The sequence below is a fragment of the Triticum aestivum genome, chromosome 6B, assembly GCF_018294505.1.
Source record: "Triticum aestivum cultivar Chinese Spring chromosome 6B, IWGSC CS RefSeq v2.1, whole genome shotgun sequence".
NCBI lineage: Eukaryota > Viridiplantae > Streptophyta > Magnoliopsida > Poales > Poaceae > Triticum > Triticum aestivum.
The window spans coordinates 402,110,120-402,129,826 of record NC_057810.1 but is presented as its reverse complement, the minus strand read 5'-3'; the positions used below and the strand labels follow the sequence as shown (position 1 = coordinate 402,129,826).

General features: G+C 49.8%; 1 long non-coding RNA gene across 1 annotated transcript; it reads right to left on the bottom strand.

Moving 5' to 3' along the window:
• Nucleotides 1-2,082: 2,082 nt before the first annotated feature.
• LOC123137277 (uncharacterized) lies at nucleotides 2,083-18,724 on the bottom strand. The gene is made up of 15 exons (XR_006468024.1): nucleotides 15,273-18,724; nucleotides 15,027-15,150; nucleotides 14,606-14,674; nucleotides 14,321-14,354; nucleotides 14,197-14,243; nucleotides 13,884-14,040; nucleotides 13,637-13,793; nucleotides 12,626-12,712; nucleotides 12,438-12,525; nucleotides 11,571-12,042; nucleotides 10,832-11,076; nucleotides 10,639-10,697; nucleotides 10,374-10,482; nucleotides 2,410-2,501; nucleotides 2,083-2,321 (listed from the first exon to the last, which is right to left on the bottom strand). It is a non-coding gene; the product is annotated as an uncharacterized lncRNA (long non-coding RNA).
• Between the last annotated feature and the right edge of the window lie 983 nt (nucleotides 18,725-19,707).

The window sequence follows — 19,707 nt, the reverse complement described above, 5'->3', positions numbered from 1 at the left end:
TTGATAGTTTTCATGTGATGTTAGATCAATATGGACTGACAGTAGCTTTACTGTCTGGTGTACATGACTGATGGAAAAAATACTATTATGAAGTAAAATACAGATAAATTCATCCTCGGTAACATGTAATTATGTCAACTTCACCATGAATTTTGTTACCCATAGGTATCCAACCCACTTAAGAAAGGTACGGGTAGGATTTTCTTGCCCATGAGTTACCCTGTTAATAATATTGGACGCTAGTTGCTGGAGATATATGACATTTAAAATCCTGAATTCCAGTATGTTATAGTAAATGTACAAATAAATCACTAGGTTATTTTTTAGGCCATATATGTGTTTAAGTATATTGTATTCCATATGACATGTATTATTTGAACATGCTTAGATGACATAGAGAAAAAGACGCAAACGGACAGATAGATACATGTATACCTACTGAAGTATGTGCACAGATTTCACAATTCATAACACTACAAAGAAGTACTGTTGCATATCCAGGCTGGAAGATATATATCATGCCAGCATGTTCTATAATACAGTTCCATCTCTTTCTCCAGGCCCGCACTCCCATAAAAATATTTAACACAAAATAAAAAATTCATCTTGTTTACAGTTAGTAAAGCTAAGTAAAGCAAACAATCTCTACAAGCGGATACAATGTATTGAAGCAATGAAAGCATTGAGATGACAGATCATTTGTACTTTTGTTCCTGACAATAGGTTATTAGTTGTAACTAAATCTTGGAACCCAAATTCTGAATGCAACGCGTTGGCATATGATTTTCCATTTTTACTTTATATATAACTTCCTTAATAAAGTTAGATGTTATATAAATATAAACTGATACTATGGTATGTCCATTTGAAAATAAATATGTTTGTGAAAGTCGTTCAAATATTTTAATTATATACTATATAAATATATCCCACTAACATTGTATGATTATAATATAAGGGTCCACCTGCAGATCTCAACCATGCGAAGACCTATATTTCACAGTTAACATTAAAATTTTGTTCATACTGATCTAAAATGTATTCATCTTATAGTATAATATTGTATTCATATAGTGGAAAAAGTGGAAGGATCTGACTACTGTTCATCGGCTGAGAAAAACTGTACATTTTCTTAGTTGACCTTACAAATTTGTTCATACATATCCAAAAATATGTTCACGTCCATGCATTAATTTATTAATCTAGTGCAAAAAAACTGTAGACAAATTTCTCATAGTTGCAAAAGCGTGGAAACTTACATAATTCTAAATGTTGAATGGATAGCTCTCACGGATCGACAATTAAGGAACTCTCGGATGTTAGCAAATCTATACGTAGCAAGAGTTGTAGTACTATTTTCCATTAGTGTGTAGGCATGTTGTTCACACGTTTTGTTCAGTTCCACAGTGCCGTAGTACATAGGAAATTGCCATTTGATATTTTTAATCTCCTCAGCGCCTGTGAGCTGACTCATATATATGTTTATTTATTAACTGTAGAAAGTGAAATATGTACCTATATAACTGTACACTGTGCAGAGATAAGACTTGCATGCCCACAATAAATTACATATCATTTATCTATTTAAAAATAGAAATTTTTATATGTGACTACAAGTATTTACTTTATCATTCATTTTAAATTGTATAACTACTACTAAACATTAATATGATCATGGAGAGCTACATTAACGGATCCTGAAGTTGTCCCAACTTTTATTGCTTAGAGATTTTCATATCTTGTGAGAAGCTGGAATGGTGTGAAACGCAAAAGAGAATTCCTATTACGAAACCATTTAGAAATCATGTCAATGTTTGTTTCAAAAGGGCAATTAATAGATTTTTTAGTGATCTTTTATCCTTTTGAGCAAACGGCTATACTACAATGGCGCATGTGCTCTAACTCTTATCCTCACTAGATGACTCGTTGTGCCAATGGCGCAAAGGCCGAAAGGGAGCCAAGTATGGTGAGAATATTTAGACACTCAAGTCGAAAACCAAATGTGGCCAACACTCCCGCATCCTCTGCTTGGAAGCCGCCTTTTCTCACCGGATCTAACACAGATACATGATTCTTCAAGAGCAAATTTCAGAGAAAATATAAAGCATGGAAAGCTTTAACATAGATACATGATTCTTCATTGAGACCATACCAAGATATCTTCATTTAGTTTCTTTGAAAATCTAAAGGTCTAATAGGATGGTACATGTGAGAAGTTGTGAATCCATAACAAAAAACTAAACTAACTTCCAAACAAACATTTCAAGTTTGGAAGCCACAAAGAAGCAGCCCAGATCTCTCGTTGGTACATGTCCTTAATCCTGCATCCACAGCCCATAATTTTTCAACACCTAAATCCACGAAATCCAACCGAAGAAAATCATGACAGAAACATGCATTGTGGCTTACGTCTCCGAGAAGGACTTCTTGGCATTCTTGTGCAGGTTGGACACAGCAATCCTCGCTGCGAGCCCATAATTTCAGTCTTCTTTAATCTCTAACTAAACCAAATAACAAAAGCTTAAGCTTAAGCATCCACACACATAGAAAATGCAAAACAAATCTCACATAAAACTGTTCCTAGTCAGATACAGGGGAAACCGAGTAACAGTATAAGGAAGCGATCTAGGAAGTCCTAGCAGCGGTAAAAGCGAAAAAGGGAGCCAAGGAAATCTGGGATCTCGATGCAAATACTACTAGAGGAAGAGGCAGGAGGATGGGCGACTCTCCTGGCGACCTCGCGGGCGCCCTTGCCGCGTCCGTCCCCTCGCCGCCGGCGACCTGCCTCGCCCCCTCCTCGGCTCCCTCTTCCTCCTCCGCGGCCCCGATGCCGCCCTCCCCGTCGGCCGCCCCATCCGCTGCCGCATCGCCGGCCCAGTTTTGTTGGGCGGACTGTGCAGAGGACCCCCCTTTCCCCCTTCCCTCGGCATCCCCTGCCTCGGCGTCTCCTCGCTCCGGGCGCCGGCTTGCTCCACCCCGCCGGCCAGGGAGCTCAGCCCCCCACGCGAGGGGTTTGGCTCCTGGCAGGCGGGCGCCTCCCTCCCCCCCTCGGCTCCCCTAAGCCCTTCTCGGGCCGATGCCACCCAAGGCGGGACCTTGGCTGGTCGGGCCTCGCGCCGCCGGTTTGGGCTTGCCTGGGACGTGGCCGGGCGCTCCGACCGGGGCGCCACCCGCTCCTCCTGGCGCCGCCCGCTCCTCCTGGCGCCGCCCGGTGGTGGTGGCTCGGCCGCCGGTCCCCCCTCCTCCCTCCTCCCCGTCGACTCTCTCCGTCCCTCCCCTCTTCTCGCCCACGGCGCTCCGCACCGCCCCGTTCAGGCCGTTTATCGCGCACTTCGGGACCTCCGGGCTCCGGGTGCGGGCTGACCGGGGCGCCATGGCCTTTCCTCCCGCCCGGGCTGACCCCACGCCGGCGGCGGCGCCGGTGGCCGGCACCGGTAGGGTTTCCTTCCTCCCCCCGATCCCTCCCTGTGCGTAGACCGCTCCGCACGGGAGGATGGGCTGCTGGGCCCCGGCCCGTCGCGGCTGATGGGCCCATCACGGCTCGCTTCGGTCTGGCCCACCCCGCCGCTCCCAGTCCGGCCCAACCTGGGCCGGCCGTCTCCTTGCCCTAGGCCCAGATCGGGGGAAGCCCCCTCGATCTGGCTTCCGTGCGGCCTCCCCCTGCCTCCTCCCTCCTGCGCCGCACTCCTCTCCTCCCGCCTCGCAACCCCCGATCTCCCCTCCTCCTCGTCGACTCTGCCGCTTTCCCTTCCCCTCCGGCCGCCCGGCCTGCTCCCCTCCCCCAGTCCGCCCCCTCCCCCCCGTCCTCGCCCCCTCCCACCTTGTCGCTGCGGCCCATGCCGCGCGAGTGGGATGATCCCGCCCCCCGGGGCAAGAGGAAGGCCGGGGAGCTCCATCGGGACCCTGCCCGCCCCTCCCCCGACGGCATCCGGCGCGAAGAGGAGCTCCGGAGGGAGCTCCGCGACCGCCGTCGTTCCCCCTCTCGTCGCGAGGACCGCGGCCAGTCCCGATCGCCTCGGGCCTCCTCGGGGGACTGGCGCTCCCGCCGGCACTCCCCGTCGCCGCCCGCTCGTAGGGGCCGCTCACCGTCCCCCTCCCGCGCGGCTCGGCTCAGCCCACCCCGCCCCCGAGATGGGATCCTCCCCACTCCGGAGCCTCGCCGCTATGTGCCGCCCCATGCTTCGGCCCCCGAGGGTATGGCCCCGGCTTCGGCTCCTGGTGGAGGCCCCGCCCGCGGTCGGCCCGGGCCTGCCAAGAAGAAGAAGCGGCGCGGCGTGCACGGCGCGCCGCCCGTGCCCCCGCCCGCGGGTCGTGGATCAGCCTCCACTCCAGGTCCCGTCTCCGGTCTCCCTCGCCCCCCCTGCTTCAACTGTGGGGTGAGGGGGCACTCGCAAGTCACTTGCGTCAACCCCCAGTGCTGCTACCTCTGCAAAGATCCCGGCCACCCCGTCCTCCTGTGTCCGGATAGACCGGTGGTCTCGGAGCTCATGATGTATGGGCATGGGATCGAGGGGTTGGGCTTCTTCCACCTCGAGGTCCCTGACGCCCCTGCGCCGTCTCCTTCCCTTCAGGCGATTGTCACTATCGTCGATGGCGTGGCATCCCCGGAGATGATTGAGGCTGAGCTCAACCATCTCTACCATCACCAGTGGGACTGGGTGGTCACCCCCACCGCCGGTCACATCTTCTCTGTCGTCTTCCCCGACTCCGTCAACTACGGCTACGCGACGCGTAATGGCCGGATCACTCTCGCCCTCAACCAGCTGGTTGTCGAGATCTCCGAGCCGGTCCTCGACACTCAGGCCGTGGCCGTCCTCGACACCGCCTGGATCCTCATCTCCGGCCTCCCCGATATTGTGCGGTCCGAGCTCGTCATCGCCAGATGTCCCGTCTCTTGGGCAAGGTGGTGGCGGTTGATGAGCTCTCTCTCCGCAAGGAGGAGGTCTGGGTCAAGGTCAAGTGCCTCGACTCCTCCAAGCTTCGCACCTCATTCCGCGTCTTCTTCAATGACCAGGGCTTCGACCTCAGGGTCGCCCCCGAACCTCCCAACCACGTTGGGCGCCCCCGCTCCTTCGACGCCGGCCTCCCCGGTGGCAACCCGGGGGCCGGTGGGGACTACCACGGCCGGCACCGCTCCCGTGCCCACCGCTCGGATGAGGAGGGTGCGTCCGAGGACTCCCGCTCTCCTTCCCCCTCGCCCCCTCCACCTGCCGGGGGGGGAGGGCAAGGGCCGCCAGGCCGCCCCGCTCCCTCCGCTGGGTGGCCCCTTCGCTCGCTGCGACGTCTCCTTCCGAGGGGAGCGACATCTCCAGTGTGGGCATGGTGGTCTGCCCGGCTTCCTCCCCGCGCTCCCCCGCCTCGTCCCCTCCCACGGAGCGGGACTCGGTGGCCCTGCCCCTCGGCGCCCCCTCGATGCGCCGGCGGCGCCCGCGGAAGGGGTGACACCGCTTGTGGTGGACCCCCCCTTCTCGGCCGCCTGCTCGCCCGCCGCCCCGTCTCCTCCTCGGATGGGGACTGCTCCGCCCGTGCCTCTAATGCTGGAGTCCTCGGCCCCTGTCCCTGCGACCCCCCCCCCCCCCCGCACCGCCTCCTCCGCCATCCCCTCCACCGGCTGGGTCGCCATCTCCTGCGCCACCCCTCCTCGGCTGCTCTGGGCCTGCTCTGCTGGCCTCTCCCTCGCCGTCTCTGCCGGGAGAGGGTGCGACTCGCGTGCTCACACCGATGGCGGCTCAGCCCCCTCCCCCCCGTTCAGCCGCATACTCCCGTCGCAGTAGGTCGACCTCCTCCCCGGTGGTGGCCTCCCGCAGGAGTGCGCAGCTGGATGCTGCCCACCCGGAGGGCAGCCCGGCTCTGCCCATCCCCGAGCGGGCGGAGCTCCGCGCTGCCGCCTGTAACCTGGAGCGAGGTACGCCCCCCCCCCCGTTCCCCCCTCTGCTTCGTCTTGTTCCTTTTCTGCACTAGAGTCTATTCCTTTGGGCAACCTTGCCAAAGTGGCCTCCGACTCCGCGATCATTTTTAGGGAGGAGGCTAGCCCCCCTTTAGTCCAGATTGCTGCCATCAGGGCTCGTGAGATCCTTGATGGGAAGCTCGCGGAGGCCCGTGCTGCCCTCCTTTCACCCCCGACCGCCTCTGCGGGCGAGGTGTCTCCCACCCCGCCTGGGCCGCGGTTGACGGCTCCCCCTCCTCCGGTGGAGTTCCGTGGCCGTACTCGCTCCCGCACTGCGGCTCTTCGCGCGCAAAGCGCCTCTCGTGTCCTGGGGTCAAGCAGCCCCCCGATGGCTCCTTTATGCGAGCCCTCTTCTGGAACATCCGTGGCTTCGGCCATGATGGTCGTCGCCGCCAACTTGTGGAGTACATGCGGGATGAGCACATCGACATCGTTGCAGTTCAGGAGACCATGCGTCGCGACTTCTCGCTCCCTGAGCTCGACCGTTTGAGCTCCCACCTCTTTGCGTGGCACTGGCTCCCTTCTAGTGGGAGCTCAGGCCACTCGGGTGGCATCCTTTTAGGTGTGAAGGATGCCACCTTCGAGGTGGGAAGCATGGACCGGGGGGAATTCTTCGTCAGCATGGAATTATTCGAGAGGTCTCTCAACTTCAAGTGGGAGATCATCATTGTATACGGGCCTGCCGACCATAGTAGGTCGGCCGCCTTCCTTGAGGAGCTCCACCGGAAGATCTCGGCGGCCTCCCTCCCCGTGGTAGTGGGTGGCAACTTTAACCTGCTGCGCATGGCAGAAGACAAGAGCAATGACAATGTCTGCTTTGCCCGGATGCAGTTGTTTAATGACTTCATCGCTGACCTCGCCCTTCGAGAGATTGATAGGATTGGTGCCCGGTTCACCTGGACCAATCGGCAAGCTTCCCCGACCCAGTCCGTCTTGGACAGGGTCCTAGTGTCCCCGGATTGGGACCTCCGTTTCTCCCTTGCCTCTCTCCACGCAATCACTAGGATTGGCTCGGATCATGTCCCCCTTCTTCTCTCCTCCGCGGACGAGCGTCTGTCGATCCCCCCTAGTTTCCGCTTTGAGACCTTCTGGCTCTCCCAGGCTGGATTTACCGACGCCGTCCGCGCGCGGTGGATCGAGGCTCAGGATCACCCCCACCCTCGGCCCCCCTCGGCTATTGACGCGTGGCACTTTTGTGTGAAACGTGCCAGGCAATTTATGAAGGGGTGGGGGGCCAACCTTGGTCGCGACGCCAGAGAGCGTAAGAAGGCGCTACTTACCGCGATTCAGGCCCTTGGTCTCCGGGCCGACGTGGTGGGTCTATCTTCGGACGAGTGGCTGTCCCGCTATGACCTCGAAGACCAACTCTTCGTGATCTACACTGATGAGGAGGCGTATTGGCGCCTTCGGGGCGCTCAAAAATGGGTCCTGAAGGGTGACGCGAATACTGCATACTTCCAGGCTATCGCCAACGGCCGCCGTAGACGCAACACCATCCCCCTTCTCTGGGATGGGGAGATCCTCCTTCAGGACCCTCGCGACATCCGGACCCATGTCGACGGCTTCTATAGGTCTCTTTTCTCTGTCGCTCCTCGGAGCGGCATCTCCCTCGCCCCTGATTGTTGGGCCAGCATTCAGTTAGTGTCCGCCGCGAAGAACGCGGCCCTGACGGCCCCCTTCTCTGAGCCGGAGGTCTGGGAGGCTATCAAGGGTATGAATGCTTCTTCTGCTCCGGGCCCAGATGGCCTCCCAGTCATTTTCTTCCAGACCTTCTGGAACGTGATTAAACCGGAAGTCATGGCCATCTTCGAGGAATTCTTTGTTGGATCTATTGACCTGGGGCGCCTCAACTACGGGATCATCTCTCTCATTCCCAAGGTCCCTGGGGCGTCCGACATCCGCCAGTTCTGCCCGATCACGGTCATTAATGTGATCTTCCAGATTCTGGCCAAAGGGTACGCCAATAGGGTGACCCTGCTTGCTGACCGGATAACCCACCCTAACAAGTCGGCCTTCATTAAGGGCCGATATATCCTTGATGGAGTCCTGGTCCTCCATGAAGTCCTTCACGAGGTCCGGGTCAAACGCCTTAAGGCGGTCTTTCTGAAGATCGATTTCCACAAAGCCTATGACTCTGTTAGCTGGACCTTCCTCAGGGAAGTCCTTCTTCGGAAGGGCTTCGATGACCGATGGATCACTAGAGTCATGCAAATGGTCTCTTGCGGTCGCACGGCGGTCAACATCAACGGCGAGATTGGTCCTTTCTTCCCTACCCTTTGTGGGGTGCGCCAAGGCGACCCCTTCTCCCCGTTCCTTTTCAATATGGTTGTGGACGCTCTTGCCTCCATCCTTGATAAGGCAAAAGCCGCTGGCCACATCCGTGGGATTACCCCACACCTCTCTGGGGGCTCGGGGATCTCCATCCTCCAGTATGCTGACGACACGATCATCATGGTCGAAGGCTCGGAGGTGGACACCGCCAACCTCAAGTTCCTCCTTCTGTGCTTTCAACAGATGTCGGGCCTCAAGATCAACTTTGATAAGAGTGATGTCATGGTTATGGGATATTCCCCCTCTGGGCCATCGCCAACAGACTTAATTGTCGTCTGGGCTCTTTCCCCACCTCCTACCTGGGGACCCCCATTAGCGACTCGCGACTCTCCGTCGCGGACCTGCGGCCCTCAGTGACTAAGCTCCAATCCCGTTGCGAGCCCTGGCAGGGGAGATGGCTATCTAAGGCGGCCCGGACTATTCTCATCAACTCTTCCCTGTCCAGTCTCCTTCTGTTCCTTATGAGTTTCTACAGCCTCCATGAGTCTCTCCACAAGGAGATCACCAAAATTCAGTCCCGATTCTACTGGGCTGGCGAGCATGACAAGCAGAAGTACCACATGGTCAGCTGGCCTGACATCTGCAAGCCCAGGGAGCAAGGTGGTCTGGGCATCATGTGCTCTAAAAGGATGAATATTGCCCTTCTCTCCCGCTGGCTCTGGCGCATCGCCCAGGGTCAAGGAGGCCTCTGGCTCGACATTATCCGAAATAAATACCTGCGGGGCCAGCCACTTGCCTTCTGCCAGAAATCGGGCGGCTCTCAGTTCTGGCAGTCTATTGTTCAGCTTCTCCCGGTGCTTCGCATTGGGACCTCCATCTCGATGGGGTCCGGCCTCTCGACGCTCTTCTGGTTTGATCGTTGGGCCAGAGACTCCCCCTTTGCGGCCCGCTTCCCCGCCCTCTTCTCTATCTCCGTCGACCCCATGATTTCGGTCAATAGGGCCCTTCTTGACTTAGGGCGCCTTGCTTTCCGTCGGCCTTTTGGGCCGGCGGAATCCGCCGCCTGGCGTGAGTTGCTTCATTGCGTTGCGTTGCATGAGCCGTTGGTGGATGGCAGACCGGACCTAGTGCGATGGCGGCTGGAGCCGTCGGGCTTGTTCTCCACCAAGTCGCTTTACCCGGCCATTGCCCCATCCTCCGCTCCCCTCCCCTTATCGATGGTGTGGTCTGTCCACGTTCCCCTGAAGATCCGCATTTTCATGTGGCAGTGGATTCGCGGCCGGATCCCATCTGGAGTGGAGGTCCGCAAGCGCAATGGCCCGGGCACCAGTATCTGCCCGCTCTGTGGAGTCCCTGAAGACTCGAACCATATCTTCTTCTCCTGCATCTCCTCCCAATTCCTCTGGAGCTGCTTTCGCGAGGTGGTCGATGGTAGTTGGTGCCACACCAACTTCCCGGAACTATTTGCTGAACTCCAGTTGTCCCCCGCGTCCTCTCGCCACATTAGGTGGCTTGAGGTTGGGGTTCTCGCCTGGACTCTTTGGACCGTTCGCAATAAGCTTGTGATCCAGCACGCTCCCCTTCGTCGCGCTACTGACGCTCTCTACAAATTATCGGGTTTCTTGCAGCTTTGGCGGCCGCTTAGCCGCCCCCCCCGGACCATGACGCCATCTCCGCCTTCATCGCCGACATCCTTTCGATGGTCGTCCGCCTGTCACCGCCGCCCCCGCCGCCTCCGCCAGATCCTGATTAGGCGCCTTGTGTTTGATGTGCGGATGTTGTTTTTTCCTTCCTTTTGGGCTTGTTGAGTTGTGCCCTCAGCAGAACCTATGTACTTTGTCGTGAGTCTTGGGTGGGTCTATGTGGACTTGTGTGGGTTTGTATGCTCTGTGGCGGTTTGCTTTATTTATAAAGCGGGGCGAAAGCCTTTTTCGGTACAGGGGAAACCAAGGTGAGATGATCATGTTTCTTATAGGAAACAATAACCATAGGTAAATACATACATTATTGTCCTGTCATAAGGTACTTAGTTGTACTTCAAGTGGTACTTGGACATGAAACTAAGCCATTGAAATTTTTGTAACAGAATAGATGATAACACCAATGTAGGCCATGAACAAAAATACAAAGAAGAACATAATCAAGCATAACCCACCTCGACCGAAGCAACGGTTGATCAACAGCAGGAACCTGAACCTCGTGATGCTAGACCATATATCTATGCTTACCCTTTTTAATTCTCCCGCCTAACCTGAAGTAGTTATCTGGACAAAATAGGAAGGCACACTTCAACAAATCAGTTCTTAGTAATTATAGAATGCCCTGTATTAAACGAAGTAAAATCAAGCATGTATGTGCTCTAACTTTCATAACTGCATGAGTAACGAAATAAAAAACCAGAGAGCTGTGGAAGCACTGACCTCGGATCGTGCTGCCCTTGCGCTCCGGTACTGCACGACCACGTACGAATCTATCTTCCCTGCAAGTACAAGTAAAATCAAATATATCTCCATCAGTAGACGAACCCAAACCAAGGCAAGAACATACATGGTGGTGGTGATGAATTCTCTTCCCCAGATTTAACGAAAGGCATGGGTGCAGTGGAATACTCACCGAGGAAATCGCTGCCCGAGAGGCCCTTGGCATGGACCTGATGCACCTCCAGAAGACCGTGCCCCATTGTATTCTTCTCACGACACTGCACCTCCCTCTCCACTGACCTCTCTTTGTCCCTCCTCTCCTTCCTTCTCTCTCTCTCCTCATCTTCTCTCTCTCCTACACGGACGCCGCCACCTTGATGACCATGGGTGGTCCCCCGAAGCCGTGAACGTGGCCTTGACCGCCGATCTCGCAGTGTGCTGCATATATATCCAATTAATTATTCCTTTTAGCACTACTTCATTTTAAACAGGTCTCAATCATGGCTGAAACTTTAACTCCTTTTTCTAATGAGAACATGATGCTCCTTTTAGCATTACTTCATTTTTAAACAAGTCTCAATCATGGCTGAAACTTTAACTCCTTTTTCTGATGAGAACATGATGCTATCTTGATGTAGATTAATTCACCGTAGCATCTTGTTTTAACATACAGTTTTTTCTCTAAACATGGAAATCTATACGTACAGAGATACATAACCCTGAAGTGATGATTAAATCAGACTGAATTTTACTAAGTACCTTCTATATAAATAAATGCAATTTTTCCTCTGAACCAAACATCAAACAACACAATAGCAGCCAACCACAAGTTTCATTCAATCAATAGCCTATTTATGGTACCCTCAAGCATAAAGGATTTACCTTGACTACCCAAAGATATCTGAATCTGATAGGAGAATGGATTTGCTCACCTATCCAGTGGCTGGTGATGGCCTTCGGTTTGGCGTGCTCCCACAGTGACCATGGTGCCCCTCGACGCCCCTGCTGGTGCTCATGACCCTCCACCCCGACCTCGTGCTGACTGTCGCTCGTCGCTGCCGCTGATGGAGGGCCAATGGGCTTGCAATGAAATCCAGTGTGAGACCCCTGACCAAATTAGTGGTCATAATTTGGAAATTTTAGAGATAGTGCCACATCACAATATATAAGACCATCCATGGTCCTTATAATTTTTTCTTTTTTAGCTTCGGTATGCCGCTTTGCTCTGAAGGGAAGTGGGGGGGGGGTCTATATGGTCTGTGGTGGTAAATTGATAGAAAGAGAAGAAAGAAGCCCATGTTCCCCCAGATCGAGTATATCCTGGTCCTGAAAGGTGTATCCAAGCTTCCTCATGTCATGTTTAAGTATGAATCACTTGTTTATTGCGACATGGACCACTGATATCTGAAATATATGAAAAAGAACATCAGGGCCCAAGAAAAAATATGCCCTCGTAAAAGTAAAAGAATGTACCAGTAAAAGAAATGCTCCAGTAGAAGTCCTCTGTTATTTTTAGTGTTAGTACCTCCAACTAACAGAATTATAATAGACGGTAACCCAAAAATATGTCCATCTCCTGAACTTCTTTGTTGAACTGTGAGACTAACACAATGTACACTCTCAAGAAAACGAAAACTTCCCAAACTGAAGAGATCGGACCAAAAAACCGTAAAGACCAAACGCCCAGGCTTATCCTCACGTTCTATATAGTATTTATGTTTAATAACCAATTCAGCATCATCCAAGTAAATTGCTAGCATCCAGGTAAGAAAGTGCTCTGAAGCAATGAAAAAACTAACCAATTCAGCATCATCAATGAAAGAATCTTCACTGGCATACTGATTATCATCAGGCACATCACCCAGATCTTCTTCGTGACTACTATGCCTGCCCTATCAAAGTGCAGTATGAGGACATGGGGCAAAGACGTTATGCACATGGTGTATAATGTTAAAAGTGCATCTTGAGATAACAACATGTGCATTACCATGTAAAGGCGCTCGATTATCTCAATAACCACATTGAACCGATTTGACTGTGACGGATCATTTGGGTCATTTTCTGTTGGATGTACCTGACTCCAAAAAGATGAGACAACATCAATATCAAATATAACAATAATCCAACTGTTCTGCAACAACAAAAAACTAATTAATCTATCTATCACATGTGAAAACAAACACAAGATAGACTGATTAATCCAAAGAACGGGTAAGTGCAGCAGCTGGCAATGTGAACATCAAGGATGATAGATAATACATTAATATTTTCCATATACTGTGAAATACCAACAGGGAATTTTAATTAGAAAACGGCTTGTGTCTTGTATAGTGCAAAGTATGTAATTTCATTTTACAGTAGCCACCTCATCAGTTACCCTGAACAGTTTTCTTGAATTTTCCTCAGGTTTTTGCTGCACTTTTGGTGGAAGCGTGTATATGTTTTGAGGCCCTGGAGAAGAAGCTAAGCAGACATAATCCTATCTCATTGCAAAGGGTTCCACTGTCCACGACAACACCTGATGCATGCCTTATTATCTCTATTTTACATCTCTTAACTTTTGTTGTCTGTACTAAATTTCTCTGTTGCAAACTACTTTTACGCTCGCTCTACATAGACTAACATTACTCCTCACGTGGCTACAACAGGATTGATCAGCCCACAAATGCATTAACAGTTGTATCTAGCTAGTCCCCAACATATTATGCACATAATAGAATCCCAATTTCTCCATCCCTCCCACTTGAAATCCCTTGGTTTGCATGCTTGATCGGCGCCCATAGTGGTCATGCTAAATTTTGAATGATAAATTCAAGTGGACCATTCCCATAGTTCTAACATACAAACCTACTTGATCAATCACCCCAGCTTCAAGAGCAATGTATCTTAACCAGCCTATCATATGAGAATCCAGAGGGCTGATGTTTGGAACAATGGTTCTTCTGAAGGTATCCCAAAATAATGAGACAAGGATGTAAATCACAATCATAAGAGTTACCTCCTATAACTCGGTGGAGGATTGAATGATGAAAAAACTATGCTGGCCACACACTTGATTTCTGCTAGTGCAGATGCCAGCAAATTAGTAAGAGCTACAGTGGTATCCTTCATGAAATTCAAACCATCAAGCTCCTGGTGAGCAGTTTTTCCTGCATCTACAGGGGAAAGCAAATAAGATCTACATCAACCACGGGTTGAATTAAGACTTGCGCACAAATCTAGTACTACTACTTGGTAAGACCTACCGCAACACCAGAGGGCCCCGCGAGGGGGGCGACGATGGGCTGTATCGCCGGGGCGTGCAAACAGGGCGGCTCCCGGGTCTGCCTCCTTGACCAGCTTCTTCCAGGACACAATGGTCGTCTCCCCGGGCCAATTTGTTTAGTACTGAACTAAAAATGGCTTGGCCGTCCAATTTATAGAAAAAATGAGAAATGAGAATACATAAATCTTTAAACAATGCTAATAATGTAACTTGTCACAGACACAAAATTTGCTACTATTTTTCAGTGTTGAATTATACTAAATACAATATAAGGCATTCAGAAAAATCCTCACCTTAAATAAGGCATTACAACAAACTTGTTGGGAAAACCTGCACACAACTACCAGATAATTAAAAATAAGGCATTAATTCGTCTTAGCACAAGGAATTATGTCCTAGGAAAAAGAACAAACTTACTGACTAGTGTCACATTGCTTGATTGGAGTATTACCTGGAAATGAAAACAAGCTAGGCAGATCAGTGATGCACTATATGAATTACAGACAAGCACTGCAAAAATATACATCCAGTATAGAACAGAGGTCACTTAATATATATGCAAAATAAAAACATTGCCATACACAGAAATAAATCCAAACAATGATAGAATAAATGAAGAGGTTCATCTTGTTGTTCCCATCAACACAACAAAAATATGCATTTAGTATAGAACGGATGCCAAAATAAAGAGTTGGGATATACATTTCCATTGAAGTTCTTCATTTCAGTTCAGGACAGTACCATTCAGTCCATACGCCCATCCCAACAAAACTGTATCAATAAGACAAATTCAACCAAAATATTTCAATGGCTAATCGAGTGTTCGATAACTGTAGACTGCGGATACAAATGAAATGCGGAAATCCAAATCTAAACTGAAATATGGCATTTCTTATGTTTAAAGAGACAATAACATGAGAGATAGTCCGCCGCCGCCGCAAGCAGAGTAGGTGCGTCGCACCTACTGGTAGCAAAACGGTGCGGCTGCGTGTGTTCTCCATGAGTAAAACTTCCATGCATACATAGCATCATGTAGGTGTACTTACATAACTCGTATAGTTGTTGCACATCACTACAAAGCCAAGCAAGACACAAGAATATGTGACAAAATGAGCATTCTGACCTTGTCAAGAACATTTGGATTTGCACCAGCTTCCAACAAGCACTTGATAGCTTCAGTTAAGCCCTTCTGCAGCCGTTACCAACGGATTATAACAAGGACCAGCACCACTCACATTAGCTCCACCCTATGAGATGCAAGTATGAAAAGCCAATCATTTGTTTAGTTGTTAATACAAAAATGACTAAATCAAACATCAGTTTATAGAAATCTAGATTCCTATTGCAGTACAAAAAGAGGATACAATACCTGAATCAATAGCTACAGATACTGGATCCTCTCTTGTTTGGTATTCCCTCACAGCCTTACTGAACTTTCATCAAACACCTTGCAGGCATTGATAAAAAAGAATTTGCACATGTAAATAAATGAGCTGAAGAGAAAGGGCAGGAGGCAAGGGGAAAAGCCAGGTGTGGCATCTTCTGCTTTTCCATGGCCGCCTGCACCTCGGGGTCGGCAGCTGCCCTCTGACAGAGAGAGGGAGAGATGTAGAGGGATAGAGAGAGGCACTCACCAATGCGCGGAGCTTGGCAACCAAAACGGAAGGTAAGCCGGCCCCAATGACCTCCTCCGCCTTCTATGCTAGTCACCACCACTCACTCCCGCGCGAGATGCAGGAGAGCGCACACGAGGCAGCCGCAGCTCGGCCTCTCCATCTTCTCCGGTCGCTGCAAACCATGGTGGAAGGTGGGCGGACGAGCTCCTCGCCATCTTCTCCGCCCGCTGCAGGGAGAGAAGGGAACGGGCAGCTGGAGATGGAGCAACGCCGGTCGCCTCCGGGTGCGGCGGCTCTGGCGAGATAGGAAGAGTGGAGGGAGGCGGCAGCTGCGCTGGGAGTAGAGAGCGCCGAGCGGGGAAGGAGGGACGCGGGGGACCGCTCCGACCCGGCCGCCCTCCATGGCCTCGACGCCGAGGCGCGCGGATGGAGGAGGAGAAGAGGACGCGGCGCGCGGATGAAGGAGGCGGCGCGGATGGAGGAGGAGGCGAGGACGCGGCTAGGGTTCATGGGGAAGATGCAGTCTGCGCGGTCTCGCTCCTGCCCGCGCTGCCTGCCTTTTTGGCCCGTTGAAAAGACTAAAATGCCCTTGACCCGTTGAAAAGACTAAAATGCCCTTGGTGGGATGCAGAATTTACAAGTAGTGGCATAGCGATTATATGGGGCGACGTGGAGGGCACGGTCTTGACTACGAGTCTAGGAGGGTTTATATGTTCAATTTCACGGCTCCAGGCTTTTTCAACTGCTTTTTGCCCATTATTTTTGTGGAGAAATCAGGGACGTGGACGCAATTAAAACCGAACGCCGTATCATGGTACTAGTTTCAAGTAGTAGATCAATTCAATATATTCTATCAAGTTGGGTAGCCAGCTTTGTACGTCTGGATTCTGAATATCGACGATGGAATAAATACATCATCCGAAGTTGAGGATTTGAAACAAAAATACCGCTCTTGAAGAGATGATATGATCTAATAAGGCAATTAGGAGAGAGTGCACTTATCTACCTTGGCATGTCCTATAAACTACAAAGATCGTTCTCATTTTTCTGCTCCTCCTGCATGACAATTGACAAATTCCACAAAAATATTTCCTATCCCATTTTCAAACAATTGCAACGTACAATATGTACTATTTGAGCGTTAATAAAGCAAAAGGAAAAAACCTCTCTAGAAGTATATGAAAGTGAGATCATGAATTGTACTCTCCCCGTTGACTATTATAAGATGTTTTGAATATTTCAATATGAACTACATATGAACAAAAATAAGTGAACAAACACACTAAAAAATGTGTCTATAAACATCTGATTGAGGAAAAAGTTACAACATCTTATAATAGTGAACGGAGGGAGTTGTTCAGAGTACTGTATGTTTTTGCAGCATAAGTTAAATACATGGAAGCTGCAAAACACAAAATGACAGGCATATTATGTAGTATTTTCTTTCTCAAGATATTGTACTGAAATAATTTCATAACTCCAGAAAATTTACTCGGTTCTAGACACTCTTTACGGTTCCAATTTACTGAAATAAACTATATATGTAATACTGAACTACTCTTACTATAGTTGCGTTTATCTGCTTGACCTATCCAGTAAACTGAAAACACACGGACCTCATTCTTTTGGGAACTCATGCATGACCAACGAAAGCATCCGCTGGACTTCATATCTTTACCTAATAATAAAAAGAATTGGGGTTCTGTCGTCCGTCATTGAAACTGCCCCTGAGGTTGTAAAGAATTACCCACCATGCCATTGGTAAGTGAAAAAAACGGTTCGGTTTGCCCCTTCTAAAATCCGCGATAGGCTCGGTTATTAAAATTAAGCCCATGTAGTCAATAACTTGCGGGTGGCTGGCGTAGTGGTGTGAGCTTCACCAGGTTCGATTCCCCTTTCTCTCTTTTCTTCTTTTTCTCTCCTATTAATGTTGGTAGGCGTAGGATATTACTACTCGCCCCAGCGTCACTTAGCAGATGGGCTGCACAATGTACCAGTTACTCTATTTTCATTCTTTCTATTTTTGGACATATTCAAATATTTCAAAAAAAAACTCATATCTTTCAAACCCTAACTCCAAATCTAACATGTTATACATAGAAATCCCTTAAAAAGATGTGTAGATTTCAAATATGGTATTATATTAATCACTTTCAGATCCTAACTCCAAATCTAACATGTTATATATGGAAATCCCTTTAAAAAGATGTGTAGATTTGAAATATGCTATTAAATTAATCATCATTCCTAAAATTCCATTTATGATGCAACCTTTATTAATATCTTCTTTATAGGGGTATTTTGAAAATCCCGTCTTAACGTTGATATTTCTGTTGTCTAATAAATTGGAAACATGTTGAGTACATTTCACAAATAATACAACCTTATGAACTTTGCGCGACACCACTTATCATGCTGTTTCTCGTGTGGCATTGTGAAAGATTTGAAGGGATTCGCCGATGCTGTCAGGTGTGTGTATGAGGGATGATATTTTTTTTCGTTTCAACGGACGGGGAATAATGCCTTTTCGTGGAATCTGAAGCATGCATGGTTAAAAAAGAAATTCCGAATCATACACCTGATTTCATGAAAATTATTGTGACCTCTTCAAATAAAAAATTCGTTTTAGTGTGGTATGTGCAAATTCGTTTATTATGTTTCCTTCTATATGAAAGATAATTGAGTTGTACTTTAGACTTTATAGGTCTCCGTGCTTGTATGTTTAGAAGAAATTTGGTAACGAAAATCAGTAATGGGCATCTGGTAACTGACCAATTAAACCTTAATTTTTTATATATGTACATACATGTACGATCCTCATGATTTAGGCTCTCAATGATAAATCAAATGATGAAGGTAATGACTCCTTATACTACAAATTAACTAGGAAGGTAATTTAGATATTTAAATTAATCAATTCTTTCATGATTGAAGTGTAGCATCTCATACATGCATTTTAAGACCATTGGTAAACTATATATTACATGGCTGATGCAACAGAATGTTGTCTTGAGTCATTGGGTCAGGGAAGTGTGTTTTGATTCTCCCGGTGCAACGCACGTGCATATTTGCTAGTATGTCTAAAGTAGAGATTTTCTTTCCAGTGGTGAGAGTACCTGTTACAGCGCTGCTAGAAGGAGGGCGCGAGAGGGCCGGCCGGAGGCCTTTTTGCCCACGGCCGGGCAAGAGGGAAGGAATTTCCTTCTTAATTCTTACTTCATTAGATTGATACATCTCCTCTCTTTATATAGAGAGGTTTACTTGACTCCCAAGCAAGGCTTACTTTCCCAAGCAAGGCTTACTTGACCCCTAAGCAAGCGACCCTTATCTCTAATTAACCCTAAGACTAATGGGCCCATTAGGACCATTACGTACTCTAACACTACACCCCACCTGGACATGCAGCTTGTCCTCGAGCTGCAGCCTAACCAACTTATAACCATGACTCAGACGCAACACAGACCTAACACCTAAAAACAAGCCTGTTACATCTCGGCTTGTTTTATTATTTTCAACCTGAAATGGACTGGGCGCTTTATTTGGACCCATTAACAAAAAGTGGACACCATTCACACGTCGGACGTGCACGTGTACAACCACCTGGATCCCATGGACACCACCTGGACAAAAGGAGTGCATGTGTATGACCACCTGGAAGTGGTCGCAAGAGTGACCAGCAGAGGCGCCCTCGCGGCGGCCGGTGGCGGAATGCAGTGGTGCTACGCGGTGCGCTGCTGTCGGTGACACCATGCCTTCTCCCTGCCGGACGGCTATTGGTTTGCACCGCATAGGGAAGAGTGGAGGGCTTGTGATGGAGAATGACGAGGAGGGGTGCGCCCCCCAACCACCTATGTCGCAGACTTTGAGGTCGCTGCCCGCGGGGAAAACAGTAGGCCCGCCGCCCTTGGGGGAAACCGCATGCACAAGATCCCCGACGCAGCGGATGAGATCGAGGTCCTCTGCGCAGCGAAGGGCAACTTGAAGGAGCGACAGCTGCAGACCACGCATCTCCCTCACACGCCGACGCGCTAGGAGGCCGCGCGCAGCAGCCTGCAGCCTCACCGCCGCCGAAACATGGCGGGTAGCGATCCAAGAAGGAAGCGGTGACGGGGACGGCGGGGACTGGACTTGGTGGAGTGGGACTCCAGTCGGCGCGGTCGATGCGGGGCCGGAGCTGACCGGCGGTGG